We start from the raw sequence: 8,787 nt of genomic DNA, 5'->3' as shown, positions 1-8,787 counted from the left end.
AGTTCTTAGCAGTCCTAGGAGTGTGTACTGCACTTTAGCTGCGTGATTATGCAAGCATTCCCCCTTTCTGCAGGCAAAGATGACAGGGGTTTTAATGCCAAGGCACAACATCAGTCTTTAAAAATGTGTAGAGTAATACTTCCATCTCGCAACAGTTTAAAATGCTGGTGCAAGGAGTCCTGCAACGAAGCAACTGCGAGAATTTAGGGCTAAACCAGCAAAGGAAAAGAAAGACATAATGAAAGTATTGCATCAGTCACTGGAACTTTCAAGCAAATACAAAACACGGAAATTCAGGTCTCCTTAAGCTGCCTAAAGGGAGTTCTCTGGGCAATTCAAAGAGTTAAATCTCCCACTTGTGGTGGGGTTTTTTATTATTTAAAACTAGTCAAGAAACTATTCCAGCTTCTTTGTAAGAACTTCACTGTAGGTCATTAAAACATGTGAGCTTCTTCAATAGAAGCAAAGGAACAGAGCATTTCAGTTCACTTACTGGGGAAAAAAAGTCTTAGACTCAGGTGTTTGGTACAACTTCAATGCTTTTCTTCTATACGTATTATTTTAGTTATACTTAATTATTTAATGCATGCCTTAAATTTTTCTGGCTTTCATTAATATTCCTTCTAGAGGTTCAGTTGTCCAAGTCTCCACACAAATTGTTCTCAGTTACACTAGTGGAATTAGGGGTAACTTTGTTGTTCCTAACTAGGGTAGTGTTCACTATTTTAATAACTTAGTCATTTTAAGGCAATGTGTGCTGCAACATGGCCAGTATGTCACACAAAGCAATGGTTGTAGCCTTCTATCTGCACTTTCGTGATATTGAGCTTCACTACAGAGAAGAAGCATCCATCAAGAAAAGAATCTTGTACAGAAAAGGAAAGCAATGAAGTTGATGCTAGGAAAATAGCTTTGTTTTGAGAGCACAGCAGTGAAGATGTGTTTTATCATAAGTACTTGAAAGTCACTCAAATATCTTCAAAATGTACTGAGAACAGAGATCCAAGATTATGAATATTAAATATTTATATTGCAGCAGTATACCCATGAGTAATTAACTGTGAGCAGAGCTTTTTGTGGCTAGGTACTCCATAGCTGCATACAGCCACTGTCCCAAACAGACTGCATTCAAAATAGACAAAAACGTTATGGTATCATAGTCCAATGAGGAAAGAGACTGAGAAACTGCTTTGTACAGCATTGACAATTCTTGGGATGTCAACACACATCCAGCCTTTACAAATTTCATCTCTCTTTCAAAAACAACCAAATGTGTCGAGATTTTCCTTTTTTTTTAAAAAAAAAAAAGAATTAAAAATATAAGCTGACTGGACAACTGATGCTCACTAACCTGAAGACAAAGAAAAAAATCCAACTCTACAATAAACATTTTTGGTTTTCTAAAGTCCATTTAAAAATAATTTGCATGCTGGTAATACCAGCATATGGGTAAATAGTGCCAGCAGAACTGGTGATACTGTGCTGTTCTGCCTGCCCCATGGCACCCAGCAGCTGCACCTGCAGATGTCAGACCAAATCCTGAAATGAAGAGGACTGTCAGACTGCTAAAGCCTAACAGAGTGTGTGGGGGAAGCAGCGTGGGAAGGGTAAAGGCAAAGCAGAAAGATAATGCACAGGCATCACATCCTCTTTTTGACGAAATGCCCTCTTATAAAGCCATACCTTCTGAAGTATCATGTTAGTTTTCTGCTGGAGTCTGTTATAAATCAGTGAGATGGTGTTTCTCCAATGCAAACCCAAATGGAACCAAGACAAAAGTGAAAAGCAAAATATTTTTATTCAGAAACAGCTGATAACCACATACAAATACAGCTACAAATCTTCTCTGACTCTCCTTTCTACAAAACATTGGCTAGTGTATTATTGACTTTCCAGGGTACATCAAGTAAGTTATCTTTGAAGCTTGATACAGTGTGGTGTATGACCATTACAGTGTGGCCTTAAAAATTATTTAATTTTACATAGTCTGAGCTGCTCAAGTGATAGAAAACAGCAAGAAGCTGAAGAGGAATTTGACAGAATAAAGAAACCATTTTTTAGAAATATGAGGCTTTTTTAGCTCACTTTTCAGATTATGTTTGCTTTTTGAGACCTCAGTCCTGCAAATTATTCTCTTATTTAACATGACATTCAGAAAGCTTCTTTTGGCGCCTAAGCCAGAGCCAATGGCATTTATGTAGTTAAGTGTTAAAGGGACAATGAGAAAGCCCAACACTCTCTAAATGGAACTTTTGCAATCCTTTAATCCTACATGACTAACCCAGGGTTTCTGCGCACAGTCAGGAGCATCCTAGTACGAGTAGTTCCTGTGGAAGGCTGGCCAATATAATAGGTAGCACAACCTGAATTACTCACATGAGTAAGTTCTCCAACTCAGCATCTAATACATTTGGTCTGTTTTAAAATCACTACCTTTGCTTCTGTTTAGTATCTATGCTCATAAACATTCTCCAGTTCTTGAAGTTAATGCACAAATAAGCCCATTTAACATGTTTGAGTATTAAATCTGGGATTTAAAGAGGATTTGTAAAGGGAAAGATATCTTGGAGATGGCTACAACGATGTGTGTTCACATTTTTTCATATTTTTTTAATTACTTTTTAAAAGCTAAAAAACCACAGGTGTCCCTTCTCTGTGTGTAATGAGGGGATGGATGAAATTACATCTCCCACGTCTTAGACAAGTGCCCTAACCAGCAGACTGCTCAGTGCAACAAAGTCTGGATTTGTCCCCAGACCTTCATGATTTTAAGCAAATACTATATACCAACATACAACAGTATGTTGTATGAAAGACTGAGACTGTGAGAGAATTTTACTAACTGGAAGAAGCAGATTTAGAATAATTGAGCAGTAGCATCAGAACTCACTCTGTTTTTTAATGATTAAGGATAGGCAAAGTCTGAAATACAGAAAGTTTAATTTATCTTCTAAAAATATGTCATCACGCATGGTCACTGTGAATATTAGTAGTCTAAGAAACTCAAAGTTCATGTCTCCTGTACCCTTTGCTGCTCTGATAAAATTTTAAAATTTAAAAATAAATTTTACCTATTGTAGGACCAGAGTTTCTTACTCACCACTGTAGCATCCCAGTGCCCACATGAGCTGTAGCAAATCATCTAGCAGATTTCATGCATTGGTTGGCATATCTCTACTTCTGAAGGCAAAACTCTGTTTAGAGGAGAATGAGTTGAGGGAAAGTAAAAGGTAAGATGTTTCAGCACATCATCTGTTAATTTCCTTTCTACCAGATGCCAGCCTGTACTAATTTTCCTCTATGGAAATATTTTTGCATGTTCCCCATCAGACATGTCTCTTCTCTGGCATTTCCCCCTTATGCTCCTCACTGCGAATGTCCTAATATTCCACTGAGGCAAAACTTACAAATTACTTCTGCTGTGCAGGAGGCCTACACAAACCCCCTATCTTTGTCTGTGTATCACAGGATACATAATCAAAGAACCCCTTTTTTATCTGTGAATGCAAAGGGAAATTCAAGAATTTGTGGAGAGCGTGGAAAAGGTTTTCTAATAAGAACAAGTCTGAACAATCACAATAAATGCATCAAGTGCATCACTGAAATAGATAAATTTAACTTATAACGTGCAAATGGAACAGATATGTTAAGTAGTTACCAAGTTTAATTTCAATCGTATATTTTTTGGAAAAAGAAGCTCATTTTCTTCCCAAAGGGGTGAGGGGAGGGTTTCTAAGAATAAACCAAGAAAAAACCCCCAAAACCAAAAACGTAGCCACAAATAGAAAATGTTATCTGAAATGAAGCACTAGCCTAAAAATATCTACCAAAATGAGTGGAGTAGCACTAGCCTAGAAATATCACTAGCAGCTGAAAGAGTGATATTCAGTTTCACTTATGAACTGCAAAAAAGCAGGTCTGCACCTGAATTCTTGGTCTTTGCACCTGGTATAACCATTTTCTAAGTGTTTTTCTACTTGTTTGCGCTGCTATGTTTGAATGTAGCATTGACCAGAAAATTCCCCGAGAGATCTAACAAAAGTATTATGGACTAGGAAAGAAGAGAAAGCATTGTTTTGTGACTAGAAATACCTGAACTATATTATTTTAGATGAAAATACAGCTTTCTTGTGAATTACCTACCCTATGTAGGAGACAAATATTCAAAGTATTCAGTTAATAAAAAAAGAAAACTAAAAAAATAGGCTTTTGGCTGGTTAATACCGCATCTGCTCATCAGATCATCATCTCAACCCAGCTAGCACCTTTCCATTATTTCCTTTTTAAGCCAGAAACAAGCAAGCACCTTTACCATCACCCTGTACTGTTTGAATAATCACCTGTTTTCAGGACCAGCATGGTACTGATACAGCTTCCAGACTTCTGTAACTCCCTGTTGCCTTTTTCAGATGCATGTAAACAATCCAACTGAAAACATGAGTGCTTTCTGTAACATTAAGAGAGACTTTTGCAAACAGCCGGTTTCTGTTAGTAACTGTTCCAAGTTTGTAGTCATAGCAGTGGTTTGTTGGAAAAAATCCACAACACTGGAACTGTAACAATATTTATATTTATGCTGGTAGCCTAGGCAGAACAGAGATTTCTCAGGGAAGGAACAACATCCAGGGCTCTTGGGTAAATAAAGCAATAGTTGAGTCTGAAAAGAGGGATTGAAAAAAGAAGCACCAGCAGCTGACAGAATGGGGCTTTGCTGCATATTCCTTTGGGGTCAGCGGAAAGCGGGGGCTGGCAACTTTAACTCAATGTTAATCAAGTGTTTGCACTGGAACTTCTCATAATATTTCAGCCCTTCGAAGCACTGACCGTTCGACACCTGGATGCATGCTGGGGCTTTGTTGGAGACTTGGGCAGAGCACGCTCATGACTCCCTTCTAGCTGCAGACCGGGTTTTCTTCCAGGGAAAGCCAAAGAGCTGGTTCGCATCCACCTTACATCCCGGTGTGGGGTCAGGATACAGCTGTGCTCTGCACCTAGGCTCAACAGCACTGAAGAACTAACACGTCCTGTAACAAAGCTATAGCCACAGAGCTCTCAGAGGTTTCATTTATGCTTCTCCCCAGAAGACTTACCTGCCTGGACTTGCATTTCTTCCACTCCCGAGGCAATGAAGGTGCTGTGCCGTGCTAGGTAGGCGTCCAAACCGCCCACGTTCATGCCCCACAGCCTGATGAACTGCCACGTACTGCGACCTGCCTGTTACTCGGCACACTCACCTTCCAACAACTTACAGGTGTTGATGTAACTTCCAGGCCAGTGATTTTCACCTCAAATTTTCACTCTCTGCTCATAACCAGCATAATTTGATTAGGAAGGTGTAGCTGCTGACAAGAGCACCAAATAAAGAGTAACAGGGTAATGGCTGGGTTCCTAGGCTCTGAATCTGAAAATGGGTATGCTTCTAAAGACACAAAACCATTGACAGATTGTTAATAATTCTATTACAACTTCATATTTTAGAAAAGATTACTATAGTTGAAGAAAACCTTTTTCTTGGGTGTTTCAAGTCAACATTCCTTCTGAATACAGAGAATCATCACGTCAAACTTGTGGATTTTGATAAAGAAATGAGAGAAAATCCATAGAATCGCACCACTTTGTTACACAAAAGACTGAAAACTAGACTGACTAATAACATTTACATAAATGTTAGATTGTTTTCCCAAGCAATTATATGGGCTTTTGCCTAAGTCATTCCCTCCACTCCTTTTACAGTCATATTAGTACAAGATCCTCTCTCAACCTAAGAAACCTTTTGTCTTTAAGCGGATTACATTCCTAAATGCAGTAACAATTAATTATTAAAACATGGACAGATAATACAAATAGATAATACAGAGAACTTAATTCAAAATCTATAATGTTCCTTCTCAAGAATACAGAAAGTAATTTTGCTGGTAACAATATAATTCCTTTCACATTAAGACATCTCTGAAAACTTTTTTCTTTATTTTCCTCTTTGCGTATCATAGATAACTGCTGGTTTTGCCTACGATGGGCCAACAAGCCTGCTACAAACTCTGCAAAGTCGGAGCACTCCATCAATACAAGGCATACGGGAAAGGGTACTGGGGCTCAGTGATGTGCCCCAGATGCACTGAGCAGTCTTCACTTCTAAAGCCATTCCAGCCATGGGAAGTATCATTTTATCACCCACATTTGTGTGGATATATGTACATATAATTAAGGTGTCCTTTTGAAATGTAATTTAGAAAGCGAAGAGGGGCAGAGAAAATAACTGAGCGTATCTACACAACCAGAGATATAACAGTTTGACGTACAAAGTCCCCTCTTACATAAACAACACCTTTGCCTTTTATAGTAGGATGCATTTACTATTTAAGCAGAAGCTGAAGAGAAAATGGCTTTAGTTTCTATTTAATCACAATGCATTTAAATAATTAAAAACATTGTAGTTACACTACTGTATCTAAAAAAGATCATATTATTATTAATTTCCCCTTCTGTCCCCATTTTGAGTTTTAAACATTATAAAATAAATCCCACAATTAAGTAGGGGCAGTCACGGTAATGTCTTACACCCTATATCAGTGAATGGGCAAAGTATTCTTTCTCATATCTGAAACAGTACTAAGGACACACAATATTCAAGCTTGTCAGTGTTGGTATCACTTGATCATAATAAAATCCATTATGATAACAGCAGCCAGAAGTATTTTTAAGTACTAAGACATTTAAACATATTTTGTTACAGCTTGTCATGTAATGAAAATAAAACCATTGAGTAAGCATTCTGGCATGTCGCATTTATATTATTTCATCCTTGTTTCCTAAATACTACCTTGTCATTAACTTCTAATGAAATCAGTGCACAAGGTTAGGGAAGTAGCACTGCAGTCAAAAGCAAATTCCGGGCTGTCTGATGTACCAGCACAAGACAAGCAATCTTATAAAAAAGAATAATTACCATTCCTGCCATCCTCCCCTCCCTCTCACATTTTCATTTTTCTGGTTTCACTACATATTTTTCTTCTATTGTGTAAGAAACTTCAGGCAAAAGAAGAAAAACGGGATCAGACATAACCTGGGACAAACCACTCGTGCCCACTGAAAAACCGCATCCTGCAATGAAACCACTCTGCAGAGCAGGCAGGTGCAGCAGCAGAGCAGCCCTCTCCTTCGCACTGCTCCACATCTACGCACCAGAGCCACTGCGCACGCCGCGTGAGCTCGTGCGAGACTCGAGCTGGTGGGTGGCAAGGACAAGCTGGCCAGGTTGCTTGTCCCTGCTGGTCTGTCAGTCAGAGCCTACAGTCCCCTGCATCAGTAGAACGATGGTCTTTATATCAGGGTTATCTTCTCTGGGCTGCTGATGACTGGAAGGTGTTTTGGATAAGTCTGCTAGTCATCCATCGCGTTCATTTGAAGCTTACCATGTAAGTCTATCAACTGGCAGATTGGGAGCTAAGAGAGCTCCAGCTCCCAAGGAATCTCCAGGGAGCTGCATGCTCACCAAATGGGACACAAACCTCCTGTATGCTATTAAATGCTTGTAACAGTCTCATCACCTTCTTCCTGGCTTTTTAGAAAGTAGGAGAACAATAGAGAACTTGCCAGGAATAAGTACACAGACTTAGTTCAAAGGTGCTGTGTCTTGGAAGAGGTGGGGAACAAAGAGCACCTTAGCAGAAGCAAATCATTCACCACCTCCTGTTTAAAAAGAATTTGTGCTGTGCTGCTGTCAGCATGGAAGTGATGCTTACAGTGATCCCCTTCCTAAGGGGAAGCAACAAATGCATAGGACCTTCAAACACACATTAATTTACAGCCTGAACCTTTGCCTGGGTTTTAGACAGGTGTGTAGTATAGATTAGGCCTGAAAAAAAAGCAAATGCATTATCAATACAGGTCCTGAAAATACTTCATTTGGGAAATTTCACAAGAAAATGCTGATACAGTCTAAATATAGAAATAGACTTATTGGTGCTGGTTATACAGAAGTTAACAAAAGTTCCTGGATTCTGAAAAACAACTACTGAGAGAGTTACACAGGTATATAAAAACTCATTTCAAAAGAAGTCCCCTAATGAATTTCTTATGTGCTTAGCTATCTTGCATGAAAAAAAAAAGCCCAGGATTAAACTAGCAAGTAAACAGAGCTGCCTTTACTTGTACTAGAAAAAGGGTCAGAAATGGTATTCAGTAACAGCTTTCAAGAAGTTCAAAACCATCAGAATGTGAAAAGCACAGACCAAATTTAAAATTCCTACTTTTATAAGCTCCTTTTATCTATTAGGATTGAAATTTATTCCGTAAACCCTATGCTAAGCACATTAGCCCCTCTGAAATCAACATGAGGTCTTGTTCGAGACCAGCCCCTCCAGCCCCACTGCCAAGGCTCTGGCTTTCCCAGAGCAGATTAGAGAGTCAGGGCTTGCCCAAAGGGACAAGCAGAGAAGGCTGCCTCTCCACTGCTGCTGAGAAGCCCTTCGTGTTTCCTCCATTTGAGGTCTCCTGCATTCCCTCCCAGCTCTTGAGGAGCTGCAGCAGAAGGTTGCTCACTGGGGCACTGCTGGGGACCGTGCTGGTCCCCAAGAGCGAGGCAGCAGCCTTGGGGCTGCTCTAGCTTCACCTCACTGCAAGGGGAGTACCGGACAGAGCAGAGCCAAGCTCGCAGCTCCCGTTTGCCCAGGCAGGGTGAGGTGGTCGGTGCTCATGTTGTGCCTAGACCAGATTAATAAGACCCTTTCCCACAGTCATTCAGCAGCCTGAATGAAGATCTAATATAGCAGTCTTGTTGAAGACACT

This window comes from Harpia harpyja, chromosome 22 (genome assembly GCF_026419915.1).
Source record: "Harpia harpyja isolate bHarHar1 chromosome 22, bHarHar1 primary haplotype, whole genome shotgun sequence".
Lineage (NCBI taxonomy): Eukaryota > Metazoa > Chordata > Aves > Accipitriformes > Accipitridae > Harpia > Harpia harpyja.
Note: the sequence above shows the minus strand (reverse complement) of the source record.